Here is a 17,934-nt window from a genome sequence, read left to right on the forward strand (position 1 = left end):
CAAATGATAAATAGAATTGGCATCTTGACTGCACTTAGGACAGAGGGAATTCTGTGTTCCATCCATGTGATATAATTGTAATTGAGCAAATTAAGCCCTATGTAATACCCTAAAATAGCATTCCCTTAGTCCAGCGATAGGCGTTAGGGCTTGAGTACTTTTCAGAGTTTTCAAAATATCCCAATCTGGAAAGGGGGTTCTCCCATGTCCCTCTCCCATTAAATCTAGAACTTTAATGCAAGGTTCAATGAGGAGTAAAAGCTTAATTTGTTCTTCTCTAGTCAGAGTTAATGAGGATTTCATGCCTATTTCTTCTCTCTACTGCAAGCATACAGGAACCACAACTTTTCTTCTGGCTTCATTGACAAGGATAGATTTAAACATACACATTCACACAAAGACAAAGCTGAGAGGGAGGTGTGCAGAAACAAAATATTTTCTTGGTATTGCAACTCAAGAGTGCTGATGCAAAGATGTATGTGCATGCATAAATTGTATGTACTGGAATGCTGTTCTATACATGATTATTTGTTGCACACACTAGCATTCCAGGATATTTGTGTATGTATGCACATGCAACTTTGGGTGCCAGTACAATATTTTGGTGCATAAAATATAACCGCCGTTAGCTTAAACCCATGTGCCCGTGCATCCAGCGTGCTCTCCCATTTCAGCTCATACTATTTGTTTACTTAATTGGGTTTAATTTTTTTAATGTGTACATTAGGAAACCCTGCACTGAGCTTTAGCACAGAACTTTAATATGGCTTTCTGTATTGATCCCTTCAGTGTCAAAAACTTTCAGAAAGTAAGTGCTGAACTGCCCTCAGAGTTCTGCTGTTCACTAACAGCTGTATTCACTGTGGTAATTACTTCTGTTCACTACAAGCAGCTGCATTCTAGGTCAGTTAAGACTAGCACTCTTTTAAAACTACAATTATCATTTTTAGTCATTTGAGATTTCTGAATATACCATGACTGCACAGTTAGCCTGTTGCTGCTAAACAGTGTGTAAGCAATCACATCTGTGTTAATATCAATCATACCATTTAAATAACAAAAGCCACCCTAAGCGGTTACAATCAAAAATCAGAAAATAAAAGTGTGACAGAGCAGCTATGATATATTCATATAAATAAATGTATTCACGTAAATAAATAACCTATTCTTGGGTAAATTGTAATTATTGGAACTAGCCACCTTTATGATGAGGCTCACCCAACTCACCCAAGACAGTATACAGCAGATACAGAGAAACACAATTATCCAGTTTGGGAACTAGTGGATACCTTTCTCTAGTCTCCCCCCACTCTGTCTACTCCAAACTAGCAGCACTCAAAAAAGGAAGACATACAATGGCAGATGAAATTTAAAGTAGACAATTTTAAAGTGATACACATGGGGAAGAATCCGAATCACAGTAATCGGATTCTAGGGTCCACTTTAAGAGTCAGCACTCAAGAAAAAGACCTACAGTGGGGGAAATAAGTATTTGATCCCTTGCTGATTTTGTAAGTTTGCCCACTGACAAAGACATGAGCAGCCCATAATTGAAGGGTAGGTTATTGGTAACAGTGAGAGATAGCACATCACAAATTAAATCCGGAAAATCACATTGTGGAAAGTATATGAATTTATTTGCATTCTGCAGAGGGAAATAAGTATTTGATCCCCCACCAACCAGTAAGAGATCTGGCCCCTACAGACCAGGTAGATGCTCCAAATCAACTCGTTACCTGCATGACAGACAGCTGTCGGCAATGGTCACCTGTATGAAAGACACCTGTCCACAGACTCAGTGAATCAGTCAGACTCTAACCTCTACAAAATGGCCAAGAGCAAGGAGCTGTCTAAGGATGTCAGGGACAAGATCATACACCTGCACAAGGCTGGAATGGGCTACAAAACCATCAGTAAGACGCTGGGCGAGAAGGAGACAACTGTTGGTGCCATAGTAAGAAAATGGAAGAAGTACAAAATGACTGTCAATCGACAAAGATCTGGGGCTCCACGCAAAATCTCACCTCGTGGGGTATCCTTGATCATGAGGAAGGTTAGAAATCAGCCTACAACTACAAGGGGGGAACTTGTCAATGATCTCAAGGCAGCTGGGACCACTGTCACCACGAAAACCATTGGTAACACATTACGACATAACGGATTGCAATCCTGCAGTGCCCGCAAGGTCCCCCTGCTCCGGAAGGCACATGTGACGGCCCGTCTGAAGTTTGCCAGTGAACACCTGGATGATGCCGAGAGTGATTGGGAGAAGGTGCTGTGGTCAGATGAGACAAAAATTGAGCTCTTTGGCATGAACTCAACTCGCCGTGTTTGGAGGAAGAGAAATGCTGCCTATGACCCAAAGAACACCATCCCCACTGTCAAGCATGGAGGTGGAAATGTTATGTTTTGGGGGTGTTTCTCTGCTAAGGGCACAGGACTACTTCACCGCATCAATGGGAGAATGGATGGGGCCATGTACCGTACAATTCTGAGTGACAACCTCCTTCCCTCCGCCAGGGCCTTAAAAATGGGTCGTGGCTGGGTCTTCCAGCACGACAATGACCCAAAACATACAGCCAAGGCAACAAAGGAGTGGCTCAGGAAGAAGCACATTAGGGTCATGGAGTGGCCTAGCCAGTCACCAGACCTTAATCCCATTGAAAACTTATGGAGGGAGCTGAAGCTGCGAGTTGCCAAGCGACAGCCCAGAACTCTTAATGATTTAGAGATGATCTGCAAAGAGGAGTGGACCAAAATTCCTCCTGACATGTGTGCAAACCTCATCATCAACTACAGAAGACGTCTGACCGCTGTGCTTGCCAACAAGGGTTTTGCCACCAAGTATTAGGTCTTGTTTGCCAGAGGGATTAAATACTTATTTCCCTCTGCAGAATGCAAATAAATTCATATACTTTCCACAATGTGATTTTCCGGATTTAATTTGTGATGTGCTATCTCTCACTGTTACCAATAACCTACCCTTCAATTATGGGCTGCTCATGTCTTTGTCAGTGGGCAAACTTACAAAATCAGCAAGGGATCAAATACTTATTTCCCCCACTGTAGGTGTCACTGTAGACAATACACTTTTGGGCAGCCACTGCACACCAGAAAATCTCAGTGTATTGTCTACAGTGAGATTTTCTGGTGTGCAGTGGCTGCCCAAAAGGCAAACAGGATTCTAGGAATTATTAGGAGAGGGATGCAAAATAAGACCAAAAATATAAAGCCTCTGTATCGCTCCATGGTGCAACCTCAGCTTGAGTATCACATTCAATTCTGGTCACATTATCTGAAAGAAAAGTGACCGAACAATAGAGAGGATGGAACTGCTCCCATATGAGAAAAAGCTAAAGAGGTTTGGGCTCTTTGGCTAGTAACAGAAACAGCTGAGAGGGGATATGACTGAGAGCTACAAAATCTTGAGTGATGTGGAGCGGGTGGAGGTGAATCAATTTTTCACTCATTCAAAAAGACCAGGGGACACCCAAACTGCAAGGAAATACTTTTAGAACAAATAGGAGGAATTTTTTTTTTTCACTCAAAGAATAGTTAAGATCTGGAATTCGTTGCCAGAGGATGTGGTAACAGCAGTTAGCGTATCTTGGTTTAAAAAAAGATTTGGGCAAGTTCCTGGTGGAAAAGTCCATAGTCTTGTTACTGAGATGGACATGGGGGAAGCCACTGTTTGCCCTGAAACTGGCAGCATGGAATGGTGCCACTAACTGAGTTTCTACTAAGTACTTGTGACCTGGATTGGCCACTGCTAGAAGCAGGATACTGAGCTAGATGGACCATTGGTCTTACCCAGAATGGCTATTCTTATGTTCTCACATTAGATTTTTTTTCTATGGAAAAACAATTTATTTACTACTGTCTCGCTAAAACATATCTTCTCTCTCTCTTTAGTGTGGCAGATGCTTTTATTTTTAATACAATAACCAGAGGATCTTCCTGTACGATGGTGCTGTATGTCTGAAATATCTAGATATAGCTACCACAAAATCTAGTAAAGTATTTATTTCTTGCTGTCGTTTTCCAGATAAACACTTGCAGTTTAGTAGTATTATTTACTTTGTTACCAACAACAACAAGGTGAGCTAGAATGTTGATACTTTAGTAATATAGCGTACAAATACAATACAGTCTGATGCCTTACAAGGCACGGACATTTTTGCAACTACAACAGCTAATACTGTAGTCTTGCTCGCAGTTAATCCTTATGGGAGTTATCATCAGATCAACGAAACTCTCTCTAAAGTTGTCTTCTGCCTGAATTTCTAATGCATGTTGTCAACAGACTTGCCTTACTACTGAAATGTACTGAAGTTCTGCAAAAAGATGCAATAGAAAACATAAATAAGTTTACCCTGTCATATCTGAGCGATGGGACATTTTCACAATCTATTGTACAGTCATGTTGAGGAGACAATTTTTAAAAAGCGTTCTTTATTCTTTAGGTGTAGGATAATAAGCATAAAGTCTTTATGCTTATTATCCTACACCAATCTATCTAGTGTTGAAGAAAACACCCTTCCAGCAGCAAGCGGATATTGTCTCCTAAGCTACGAATCAGTACGTAGTAAGGAATCAACAGGGGCTGCAAACTGGAATGCTGAACGAATGATGAAGCCTAGGAAATAGTAGGTATCCGTTAATGCCATCTTCTTTATATAATACGTATATCGAATAAAATAATAAAAATATAAAGTAAAAGGCCTAGAAACAGCAGCGCAGCACCCTTAGCTCATCTAAGAAAAATGCCCCCCCCCCCCCCCCCCATCAAACTATAAAACTTGACACAAAGGACCTCAAAATCAAAACCTCAGTCATATCCCCGTGGACGTCAGAAGGGGGGAAGCCGCCCTGACCCTGGATAACTTCTCTGCCGCTCTCCACTATGGTGTCCCTAAAAAGCTGACCAGGAGATGTCACAACGAAGAGATACCTTTATTCCAGCGCTGAGCTTGCGAGACTGAGACTGCCAGATCGGCGTCAGCATACAGCAGCGTTCCCAAGTGACCCGTTTTTCCACTAAATTAGGATCTTTTTCTGTTTTCCTTTTTTTTTTCACCCCAGCTCCCGCGACTACCAGAGAACAAGATTGTACAAGAGCTTAGGGCTGCACTCTTTTTCCGCGCGTGCACATCAACACGAGACGTCACTGCCTGCAAACCGACAGCTGCTTCCGTTTCCGTGTGGGTTGCCAGGTGGGAGGGGGAAAAAAAGCCCAACCCGACTCAAGAAAAGCCTAAAACAAGCCCAAGCTTCCCAACGGGCAATCTGAGGAGCGGTAAGGGGATACACCCGTGCAAGCGCGCTACGCTAGCTCTGTACTTCGCCGTGGTCCACGTACTCGCTCTCGTCTCTTCCGGTCGGCGTTATTCCAGTGCTCGCTCTCGTCTAGCTGCTGCATTGGCTGGGCCTGCCGAAGAAGGTTTGATTCAGAACAGGAGACGGCATGACGTCAAAATGTTGAAGTCACTTAGGTTAATATGTTTCCTCGTCCCCGCGCAGCCGTAGTTCTAATCTGCGTACACTCAAAACAAAGCAAACAAACCTATTAGCTGTTGCATCCAGTTGTCGTTCTTTATTGTTGGTAGCATTTTTTTATATTTTCAAACATGCCAGCTTATGCAGCATACGGATGTACACAGAGGAAGTATAATAATGGAATAACTTTTTATAGGTACAGTAGTAATTTGTTATAAATCTTAATCAGTGTGTCATTTTGGAGGGGACACCCTAGCATGTGTTACATACGTGCAGAGATTTATTTTTTCTCCTCTAAAGGGTCACTAAAACAGACATCATATTATGAGAATCAGATGCTCAACATTCAGAGTTTCTGTCTATTTATTTATTTGTTTGTTTATGGCAGTTTTATCCCACATTAAACACGAATTAGGTTGAAACCTGGAATTATTTAAAATCTTTTCTTTTTCTGTGCCTAGATCAAAAGAGAAAGATGGTTTGTGGGAACATGCTCCTTTGTGGAATGCAGAGGTATATTATAAAAATGCACTTAATATTGTTTATTACTACTATTTAAAAGAAAGATATTAAATAATGAGGGCAGAGCTACCTTTATGCAGAAGGCCAGTGTCAGTCTAGACATGCAAACATTGTCCAGTCCTGTGATATATATTTATTTATTTTTCAAGTCAGTTTTCAACAGTATTTTCTGAGTTATTACCCAAATGCAAACACAATTATAATGTTAATTAATGTTTTGGATGTTACTGAATTCTATTATTCTGGCTCACTGTATTTCCAGTTTTGGCACAGCACAGTATAAGTCATCGCAAGGACAAAATATAAAAAAAACAGTGGACTGCATTAGGGGTTTCTAGCCTATTTAGTTAAACAAATTAGAGATCTACATGAAAGAAAATATTTTCATTATTTTAATTTATGAAAACCACTTGTCTCTGAAACATTCTCAAAACAGAATAATCCATTTGTACAAAAGAGATGAGTTGAAAGTGTGATTCCATGTGCCCCAGTGAAAGGAGAGTTTAATTTTACTTCCAATCTTTATAACACCAGGGTTCCCAAGGCTGATTACAACAGTTAGGATGAGCCCATCAGTAAACAGGATATCCTCACTGAACTTTTGCCATGTGTTACTGTATTGTATAGAAAAGTGTAGAAGAATGAGCATAAATGTATTTATTTATTAGGATTTATTTACTGCCTTTTTGAAGGACTTCACTCAAGGCGGTGTACAGTAAGAATAGATCAAACATGAGCAATAGTAAAAATATTCAAACAACAATACAAAGTATGGCATAGAGGGGCATAATCGAACGCGAACGCCCATCTCCATGGGCGTCTATCTCCGAGAATGGGTACGTGAAGGGGCGGGACAGACCGTATTTTCAAAAAAGACGGGTGTCCATCTTTTTTTTTTTAAACCTCCGCTCACAGGACAAATCCCTCCTCTCTGTCCCCTTCTCCACCATCGCCAACTCCAGGCTCCGCCCTTTCTGCCTTGCCTCTCCCTATGCTCGGAATAAACTTCCTCAGCCCATACGCCAAGCCCCCTCCCTGCCCATCTTCAAATCCTTGCTCAAAGCCCATCTCTTCAATGTCACCTTCAGCACCTAACCATTTCAACTCTACCCAGGAATCTAGACTGCCCCAATTTGTCGGTCCGCACATACTGTCCATTAGATTGTAAGCTGACTTCACATGTTGTCCATTAGATTGTAAGCTCCTTTGAGCAGGGACTGTCCTTCTTTGTTAACTGTACAGTGCTGCGTAACCCTAGTAGCGCTTTAGAAATGTTAAATAGTAGTAGTAGTAATATGGTTTGTGCTGGGCAAATGCTCCGGATTTGTGCGGATTTGAGCTGGGCGGTATCGTTTTTCAGTGATAATGGAAACCAAAGGCGCCCAGCTCAAAAACGACCAAATCCAAGGCATTGGGTTGTGGGAAGGGCCAAGATTCGAAGTGCACTGGTCCCCCCTGACATGCCAGGACACCAACCGGGCACCCTAGGGGGCACTTGTAACAATTAAAAAAACAAAGCAAACTACCTCTGACGTCCATAGCTCCCTTCCCTTGGGTGCTGAGCCCCCCAAATCCCCCCCAAAACCCACTGCCCACAACTCTACACCATTACCATAGCACTTATGGCTGAAGGGGGGCACCTAGATGTGGGTACAGTGGGTTTGGGGGGCAGTTTGGAGGGCTCCCATTTACCACCACAAGTGTAACAGGTAGGGGGGGGGGGAATGGGCCTGGGTCCACCTGCCTGAAGTCCACTGCACCCACTAACAACTGCTCCAGGGACCTGCATCCTGCTGTGATGGAGCTGGGTATGAAATTTGAGGCTGGCATACAGGCTGGGGAAAAAAGTTTTTAAAGTTGTTTTTTTTTTTTTTTTGGGTGGGAGGGGGTTAGTGACCACTGGGGGAGTCAGGGGTGGTCATCCCCGATTCCCTCCGGTGGTCATCTGGTCATTTAGGGCACTTTTTTGGGACCCTCGGCCGATAAACACGCCCCAGCCCTGCCTTCACCACGCCTCCGACACGCCCCCGTTACCTTTGGCCGTTTCCGCAACAGACTGCAGTTGAAGACGCCCAAAATCGGCTTTTGATTATACCGATTTGGACGCCCATGGGAGAAAAACGCCCATCTCCCGATTTAGGTCTAAATATGAGCGTCTTTCTCTTTCGAAAATAAGCTGGATAGTATACTACTAACAATGTCAACACAATATGTAATAGAACATTATAATTGATAGTGAAGGGTGAAGCAAAGATGGAACATATAGGTAGGTAAGAGAGTAAGAAGAGTTAAAAAGTAGGTGACTGATTTAGATGAAGTTGCACATGAGGTCAGAGAGATGGTTAAATATTATCTCAGCTAGGGTAGGAGTGGATAAACATGTCGCTGCAGTATCTGCAATACAGCCTTTATTAGTGTTAACTGTCAAATAAGTAAAACAAAAAAAATCTTTTGTCCTTCACCTTTTAAGACACTGCCTGTCCAACTGGAACAGCTTTTGACTTTTTACAGATGGACCACGCATAGGCAGGCCATTATTTTCTAATAACCTTTTTACTATTGCTTTCAATAGTGTTTGCTATTGTTTTGGGTGTAGTTGTGACTCCACCTAATGCCAGAAAACTACGCATACTGGCGTGAACCCATATAATGGGCTAGATAGCCCCATACCGTCTCCTGTTCTCAATCTACTACCCCTCTCCTCAAGACCCTTCACTGGCTCCCTATCCGTTTTCGCATCCTGTTCAAACTTCTTCTACTAACCTATAAATGTACTCACTCTGCTGCTCCCCAGTATCTCTCCACACTCGTCCTTCCCTACACCCCTTCCCGTGCACTCCGCTCCATGGATAAATCCTTCTTATCTGTTCCCTTCTCCACTACTGCCAACTCCAGACTTCGCGCCTTCTGTCTCGCTGCACCCTACGCCTGGAATAAACTTCCTGAGCCCCTACGTCTTGCCCCATCCTTGGCCACCTTTAAATCTAGACTGAAAGCCCACCTCTTTAACATTGCTTTTGACTCGTAACCACTTGTAACCACTCGCCTCCACCTACCCTCCTCTCTTCCTTCCCGTTCACATTAATTGATTTGCTTACTTTATTTATTTTTTTGTCTATTAGATTGTAAGCTCTTTGAGCAGGGACTGTCTTTCTTCTATGTTTGTGCAGCGCTGCGTATGCCTTGTAGCACTATAGAAATGCTAAATAGTAGTAGTAGTAGTAGGAATAATCTAACGTTCTTGGGCCTGCCTATATGTGAAAGCAGCAGCACAAGCAGGTTAGCATCAGGGTTGCCAGGTGGAAAATATTTTTCCAGCCTAAAGGAGCCCAAAACCCGCCCAAACTCAAACCCTGCCCCTGACACCCCCGCCCCCGCGTCATCACCCCGCCCCCGCCGTCATCAACCCCGCCCCCGCCGTCATCGGCCCCGCCTTCCCTGTCACTAACCCCGCCTCCCACGTCACTAACCCCGCCTCCCACATCACTAACCCCGCCTCCCACGTCACTAACCCCGCCCAAAAACGTCACTAACCCCGCCCACCGCGGCCGAAAAAGCCACCTAAAAAAACCGCCCGAAGCACAAAAACCAGCCCAAAAAACCGCAACCCGCCGCGGGCAAAAATTTCCCGCGGCGGGTCGCGGAAAACCGCCCAATTGGGCGGTAAAACCGCCCACCTGGCAACACTGGTTAGCATCAGTGTGACATCAACTATTGTAATCTCTCCCATTGGACATCCAGAATGAGGCTTGAAACTCATTTCAAGCCTCATTCTGGATGTCCAGTAGTATTGTTTCTCTTATGCCTGCCCAGAATGGTGATAATGACAACACATAACTCACCTACAGGCTTGAAATGCAGCTGGAACCAGAAAAAACATCCTTGTTTGAATACTGCCGAAAAACCAGCAACCACTGGAAAATTGCCTGCTACCAACTTGGTGGGAAAATAGCTAGCTTGGCAACTACTCTAACGCATGCACCTTGGCTGATGACCAAGGAGGTGGAAGAAAACAGGAAATGTGATATCAAAAAGTTGAAGCCAATTAGGTTAATCTATATTTCCCCTTCCCTGCACAGCCGTCATCTAGTACACTAAATACAAAGCAAGCAAACCTATGAGCTGCTGCATCCTCTTGTCATTCTTTATTGTTGGTAGCATTTTTATTTAATCTCACTTATGTTTTCAAACATGCTAGCTTGTGCAGCATACAGATGTACACAGAGGAAGTATTGGTTTCATCGATTAGAGTACTAATTTGTTCTACATTTTAAATTCATTGTGTCATTTGGAAGGACTGGTTATAGGGACTCCCTGTATTCGTGCAGAGATGTTTTCACCTAGTAAAGGGCCACCAAAACAGAAATCATGTTATGAGAATCAGGTACTTAACAATCAGACTTACTATTTATAAGTACAATTTAAAAAAAAAACATTAATTAGGTTGAAACTGGGAGCATTTAACATATTTTTCCTGTGCCTACATCAAAAGAAAAAGATGGCATGTGGGAACTTGCTCCTTTTTGTTTTATGGAATGCAGTAGTGTATTATAAAAATGTACTTGCTTTTTTCTTTTTTATTACTACTATTTCACATATATGTATTGAATAATGAGGTAGGGGTTTCCTTCATACAGAAGTTCTGTCCAGAGGCAGTTTAAATGTGCCAACATTGTCCAGTTCAGCACACTATTAGCCACCAAGTTCATACAAAGTTAATTATGTTCAATAGAAAATAAATCTGTTGGCTCAGGCAGCTTGCTGTGTGAATATTGGTGCCAAAGGGGCACCAGGACACTCCACATCGGAGACAAATGTCTTTATCAAATATCTGCCTTATGTTCATCATATGCAGTAAGTCTACTTCCAGACATTATCTCATACTAGTCTCAAAATGTTCTTCCAGTTATTCACAGTTAATTGGGCTATGTATTACTATTCTATGTCACATTTTAACTGGTTCTCCCTCTATCACTTTAGAAACCTACTTTAATATCCCAGTTATTATTTCTAACAGGTTTAAAGTTAAAGCAGGGAACCACAAAACACAAAATGACAAATTCAATTATTGTAATCAACTAAATCATACACATATCAATCAAAAAAAACACCTAACTCAAAGCCACCCTACTCAAAAACAAAACATAACCCTTTCTGTACAAGAAAACATCTCATAAATGTTATATGCAACACTCATAAATTACTCTCATTTACACCAGTCCCAATTTGGTATGTTAATGCCAGATCTACAATAAACAAAACACAGATAATCAGAGAATGGCTACAAGAAGAACAATTAGACATCCTATTGATTACTGAAACCTGGTTACATGCGCAAGACAATCCACTATTAAATTACTTATATCCCCCAAATTACAAAATTCTTCACCAAGCTAGAAAAGTATAAAAAAGAAGGAGGCATTGCCATAATATATAAATTCTTTTTCAAAATAGAACTAATATCTCATATTAACTCCCCTACTGTTGAAACAATTGGTGAAGATATGATTCCATGTGCTCCAATGAAAGGAGAGTTTAATTTTACTTCCATTTCATTACAATATATTCATCTTATAACACCAGAGTTTCCAAGGCAGGTTACAACAGTTGTGGGCTCATCTTCAGGAAACAGGATATCCTCACTTAGGGGTATGTTTACTAAGGTGCGTTAGTGTTTTTAACACACCTATAATGTTAAGGCGCGTTAAAAAATAATGTGCCAATACATTCCTATAGGCACGTTAGTGTTTGATGTGCGTTAAAAACGCTAATGTGCCTATAGCGTGCCTTTGTAAACACAGTTGTTAAATTTGGCCATGTATTACTGTATTCTATAGAACAGTGTAGAAAAATTAGCACAAAATACTTTTATTACTGCTGTTTGTACCAGCTACAACAATATTTTAAGCTGTTTTAGTGATATTTAATTTTATTTCATGATATATAGCTACATATATGGGAAGCTTTCAAATAAATAAGCTGTCCAATAAGTAAAATTAATAAATAAATGTATCTTCCACCTTTTAAGGCACTGCCTATCCAACTGGAACAGCTGTAGACTTTTTACAGATGGACCACGCATAAGCAGTCCCGTATTTCTAATAATCTTTTGCTATTGTTTTGGGTGAGCTAAAATGGCAGGAAGATCTGCCTACTGGCTTCAGCCCACATAATGGGCAACATCAAGGAGGTTTAATGACAAGAGATAGCATGATGTCAAAAAGTTGAAGCCATCCCCTTGTGCAGCCGCCATATTGGCCAAAACAAAACAATCCCTATCGCTATTTAAAACAAAACTTGTGAGGTTAGATTTTGCATTCTGTGTTGGGAGAGATGGGTTGGGGAGTTTGAGGGGGTCTGTGAAGGGGGGGAGTGTTATATTAAAAATGTATTTGTCAATGCTCCAGAGCTGGCATTGTTATTTGCAGTGGAGTATTGTAGATTTCAGAGCTGCGCTATCTGCTGGATTCTATATATTGCGCCTAGCATTCTATGCCTAAATCTAAGCGCATTCCATAACAATATGCATAAGGTAATTGACTTAACAAACCAATCAGTGTTGTTAACAGCATTTAACAAGCAATAATGATCACTAATTAGCAATAATTAGAATTTACACACATAACTAGGTATGCGTATGTAGTAATGAACTGTGCCTAAATTCTAAAGCATGCAATTAAATGGGTGTGGCTATGGGCGGGGAAATGGGCATTTTGTGGGCATTCCCAAATTTAGGCACATTGTTATAGAATATATCCCAGTCCGTGTAAATCTATGCACAGAGATGCTGGATGGAGGGGGAAGGGAGGACAGATGCTGGATGAGAAGGAGAGAGGGGACAGATGTCAGATGGAAAGAGGGAGAGGAGGGACAGACACTGGATGAGGGAGAGAGAAGGGACATATGCCAGATGGAAATGGGGAGAGGAGGGACAGACACTGGATGAAGGAGGGAGAGGGGATAGAAGCTGGATAGAAGGGGGGGAGAGGATGCAGATGTTGGATGGAACTGGGGAGAGAGAGGGGCCAGATGCTGGATGGAGGAGGGAGAAAAAGAGGAGTGATTCTGGATGGCAGTGAGGAGAGAGAAGGGTCATATGCTGGATGGAAAGGGAAAGAGAGGAGGCAGATGCCGGATGGAAAGGGAGGAGGAGAGGGGCAAATGCTGAAAGGAAATGGGAAAGAGAGAGAGGGAGCAGATGCTGGATGGAAAGGGGGGAGAGAGGGATAGACGCTGGCGAGATTTAAGAAGAGATAGAGGAAAGAAGAAACAAGAGACTGGGATCAACACAATTAGAAAAAAGTAAACTGCCTGACAACAAAGGTTGGAAAAGAGGTTTTGGCCTCTGAAAGCTAACTGGAAAATATATTTGATCCAATAAATTGGTATCATCATATTTTCCATTTTTTTGTTTTATGTGTATTTGTTAACCTATAGTATAGTGATTTAAATATGTCAGTTTTTGAAATTTGCATCTGCGGATGGGGGAGTAGCAGCAGCATAGCAGGTAGGAAAGAACTGGAATGGTAGGGGCGTCGGCTGTGGCAGTAGGGGGGCGTCGAGCAGTGGCCAGGCGGGGGGGCCCAGACCACACTCAGCCCGCCCCTGCTCATAGTTCATCAGAGAATCCATGCAGGTGTAAAACCATTTACATGTTCTGAGTGTGGTAAAAGCTTCAGAAAGAAGGCATTGCTTGCAGTGCACCAGAGTATCCACACAGGAGTGAAACCATATATATGTGCAGTGTAGTAGAAGCTTCCGCTGAAAGGGAAACCTCACAGTGCACCAGAAAATGCACACAGGAGTGAAACTAGTTACATGTATAGAGTGTAATAAAAGAGTTTGTTGGAAGATAAACCTCACAATGCACCAGAGAATACACACAGGAGTTAAATCATTTTCATGTTGAGTGTGGTAAAAGCTTTGGTTGGAAAGAAAGCCTCACACGACATCAGAGAATCCACACAGGGATTAAACCATTTACATGCACTGAGGAGGTAAAAGCTTCAGTTGCATTGGGACAGGTAATTAGGGAACGTACACTCTTGCTATGAAGTATGGAAAAATAGCACTCTGGTATTTAGATATATGTAATGAGACCTCCTTTTTATCTATAGATCTCAATTCAAAGCCCAAATCTACAGATAAACAATAGACACAAGGCTCAGATGTTATAAGAAAGCTTGGCATCAGGTAGAATAATGGAAAAGTGACATCCCAGGAAAGCAATAGGGCACCCTAGGGGGCACTGCAGTGGACTGTAAAATGCTCCTAGGTACAAATCTCACCATTGCTCCCTTACCTTATCTGCTAAGCCCCCCTAGAACCCACTACCCCCACTGTACACCACTACCATAGCTCTTACGGGTGAAGGGGGCACCTATATGTGGGTACAGTGGCTTTCTGGTGAGTTTTGGAGAGTTCACAGTTTCCTCCACAAGTGTAACAGGTAGGAGGAGGTAGGAGCCTGGGTCCACCTGTCTGCAGTGCACCGAAACCACCACTAGACTACTCCAGGAACCTGCATGCTATTCTGATCGACCTGAGTATAACATCTGAGGGTGGCACAGAGGTTTGCAATTAATGTTTTTCATAACATTTTTTTGGGGAGGGGGGGAGGGGGTTAGTGGCCACTGGGGGAATAAGGGGAGGTCATTCCTGATTCCCTCCAGTGGTCATCTGGTTATTTAGGGCACCTTTTTGTGCCTTATTCGTTATAAAAACAGGTCTAGCTCAAAATGTCTAAGTTTTAGTCCTAGGCGGTTTTGTTTTGTTCCATTATGACTGGAACAATGTCTAAGTCTTAAGAATGCCCAAGTTCTGCCCTGAACACGCCCCTGGCACTCCCCCTTGAGATTTGGATGCACTTCTGGCAGACTTCAGAGAAAAACATCTAAAAATAGGTTTTCAAAATGCTGATTTGGATGTTTTTGTGAGAAAAACGTCCAAATGCAGACTTATGCCACTTTTTGGACGTTTTTCTTTTTTGAAAATGAACCCATTAGAAAATTTGAGGGAATTAACTATTCCAGTACATTGCTTTGGACAGATTTTTCTTTGCCAAGTATGGAAGATTTTAAGTCATTATATAACAAGTTTTCCAAATCATGTTGTCAACTGGATATTTGTCCACAATTTATATTGTCAACCGCTCCTTCAGTGTTTAAGGTATGGCTTTATACAGTAATAAAAGACTACTTAAAAGAGGGCTTATATCCTAAATTCATGGGAGATATACTCAAACCTATTCTTAAAAATCCATCTTTGGACCCCATGTTACCAAGTAGTTTTAGATCCATTGCTCATATTCCAGTGTTTCCAAAAATAATGGAAAGCCTGGTAGCAAAGAAGTTAGAAAATTATTTACACCAACCTAATGTGCTTTTACCTACAGAATCTGGATTTAGATGAGGTTTCAGCACAGAAACATTGCTAAATTCATTATTGGCACAAGCTAGAGCTCTGCTATCCCAAGGCTCTCAAGTTATTCTATTGCAATTTGATTTGGCATCTGCATTTGATTTAGTGAATCATGATGTTTTATTGGATGTTTTGGGTAGACCTGGGAATTACAGGAAATGTGATTCAGTGGTTTAAGGGTTTATTAGAAAATAGAATTGATAGGGTTAAAAAAAAAACAAATGATGTCACAATCATAGAGGTCTATAGAGGGGGTTCCACAAGGTTCTCCCTGTCCCCCGTTTTGTTTAATGTTTTGATGACAATGTTGGGTACATTTTTTGTATTTTTCAAGAAAATAAAATCTATTTCTATGCAGATGACATATCAATTCTCTTTCCATGAAAAAAAGCAATTGAAGATAGTACTAATGAAATTTCTAACTATTTGAATACTATGGAAATATGGCCCTTAAGTTATAAGCTTAAATTGAATATAGCTAAGACCAAACTTTTATGCTTAACTCCCCCAACTAAGGTTCTATTAAAGCTTGAATATTCAAGGTTTAAACTTTTCTCTGGAAACTTCATTAAGGATATTGGGAATTTATTTAGATTCCAATTTGACTATAGAATATCAGATTTCACAACTGGTTAAGAAAGTGTTTTTTTAGGTTGAGACAGCTCCAACGTATTAAATGTCTGATGAATACATCAGACTTTCAGGTAGTAGTCCAGGCGTTGGTGCTCTCTCAACTAGATTATTGTAATGCACTTTACATTGGGTATTCTCATTTATCTTTGAGATGTTTACAGATTTTGCAGAATGCAGCTGCAAAACTGATTTGTGGACGACATAAGTTTGATCATGTCATTCCTTCATTGTGATCTTTGCATTGGCTTCCTATTGAGGCACGATGCAAATTTAAGTTCTGTATCTTTATCCACAAACTGTTTATGGCTTTATTCCAGACTATTTAATTGAACTATTTACGTTAGGAACACCAACCTGCTCATTAAGATCAAAGGATCATTGTTTATTACAATTTCCATCTGTAAAAATATGAGGTATAAATCTTATCATGGTTCCATTCTGTTCAGTACAGTATTCTCTTCCTTTGGAATTAAGAGTGATGCCCTTTTAGATTTCATAAATTGTTGAAAGCTCATTTATTTTCTATATATTTGATCTAGTTTTTGACCAATTTATTGGTATGGTTTGGTTAATAAGATATTTGTATGATTGTTGTACTTTTCCCAATGATGGCCTAGTTTTTTACTTACATTGTAATCTGCATTGATCCTTTGTGTGAAGATAGCGGAATATAAATTTTTATTGTATTGTACTGTATTAATTAACGAAAGCTGTTGAAGAAAGGGCTCTGATGGAAACCTAACCTAAGAACATGTGACAATTACCAAATTGTGGACTGTGGCTATTATTGTATGAATGGGTTACCCTAACTACCATCAGAGGCAGACATGGTCATATAATTAACATTATAATTGTGTTCGCATTTGGGTAATAACTAAGAAAATGCTGTTATCAAATCATATTACGAAGCGCACGTCATTCAGCTCCAACTGTTGTACTGCTGCTTTCCCTTAGCAATCATTATTCCAGGAACTCATATATACACAAACACACAGCCGGGAGACGAAGATTACCCCTTCCCCCCCCCCCCCAAAAAAAAAACATGGTTTTTACAACCAAACAACTTGAAGAAGAAATAAAATCACAGAACTGGGCAATGTTGGCACATTGAGACTGACTGGACTTCTGCATAAAGGTAGCTCTGCCCTCATTATTCAATATCTCTCTTTTAAATAGTAGTAATAAATAATATTAAGTTCATTTGTTATAATACACCACTGCATTCCACAAAACAAAAGGACAAAGTTCATGTAAACCATCTTTTTTTTTTGATCCAGACACAGAAAAAAAAAAGATTTAAAAAACTCCCAGATTTCAACCTAATTTATGTATAATGTGGGATATGATTCTCTAACATGTCTGTTTTAATGGCCCCTTACCAGGAAAATTCTCTGCATGAATATAACACATGCTAGGATGTCCCCATAACCAGCCCCTTCAAATGATAATGATTAAGATTTATAACAAATTATTACTCTATGAAAAGTTATTCCGTTATTACACTTCCTCTGTGTACATCCATATGCTGCACAAGCTGGCAGGTTTGAAAATATAAGTGAGATTAAATAAGAATGCTACCAACAATAAAGAACGACAACGTGAATGTAGCAGCTCATAAATTTGTTTGCTTTGTTTTGAGTGTTTGGGGATGACGGTTGAGTGGAGGAAGGAAAACAGAGATGAACCTAATTGATTTCAACTTTTTGACATCATGCCATCTCCTGTTCTCATTCTAATCACTTTGGCCAAGGAGGTTGAAGAAAACAGGAGATGGGGGTGTTCCTATCTAGTCCATTATATGGGCTGAAGCCAGTAGGCAAAGTTGCCAGAAGTAGGTGAAGAATTAGTTCACCCAAAACAATA

Source organism: Microcaecilia unicolor, chromosome 2 (genome assembly GCF_901765095.1).
Source record: "Microcaecilia unicolor chromosome 2, aMicUni1.1, whole genome shotgun sequence".
Classification (NCBI taxonomy): domain Eukaryota; kingdom Metazoa; phylum Chordata; class Amphibia; order Gymnophiona; family Siphonopidae; genus Microcaecilia; species Microcaecilia unicolor.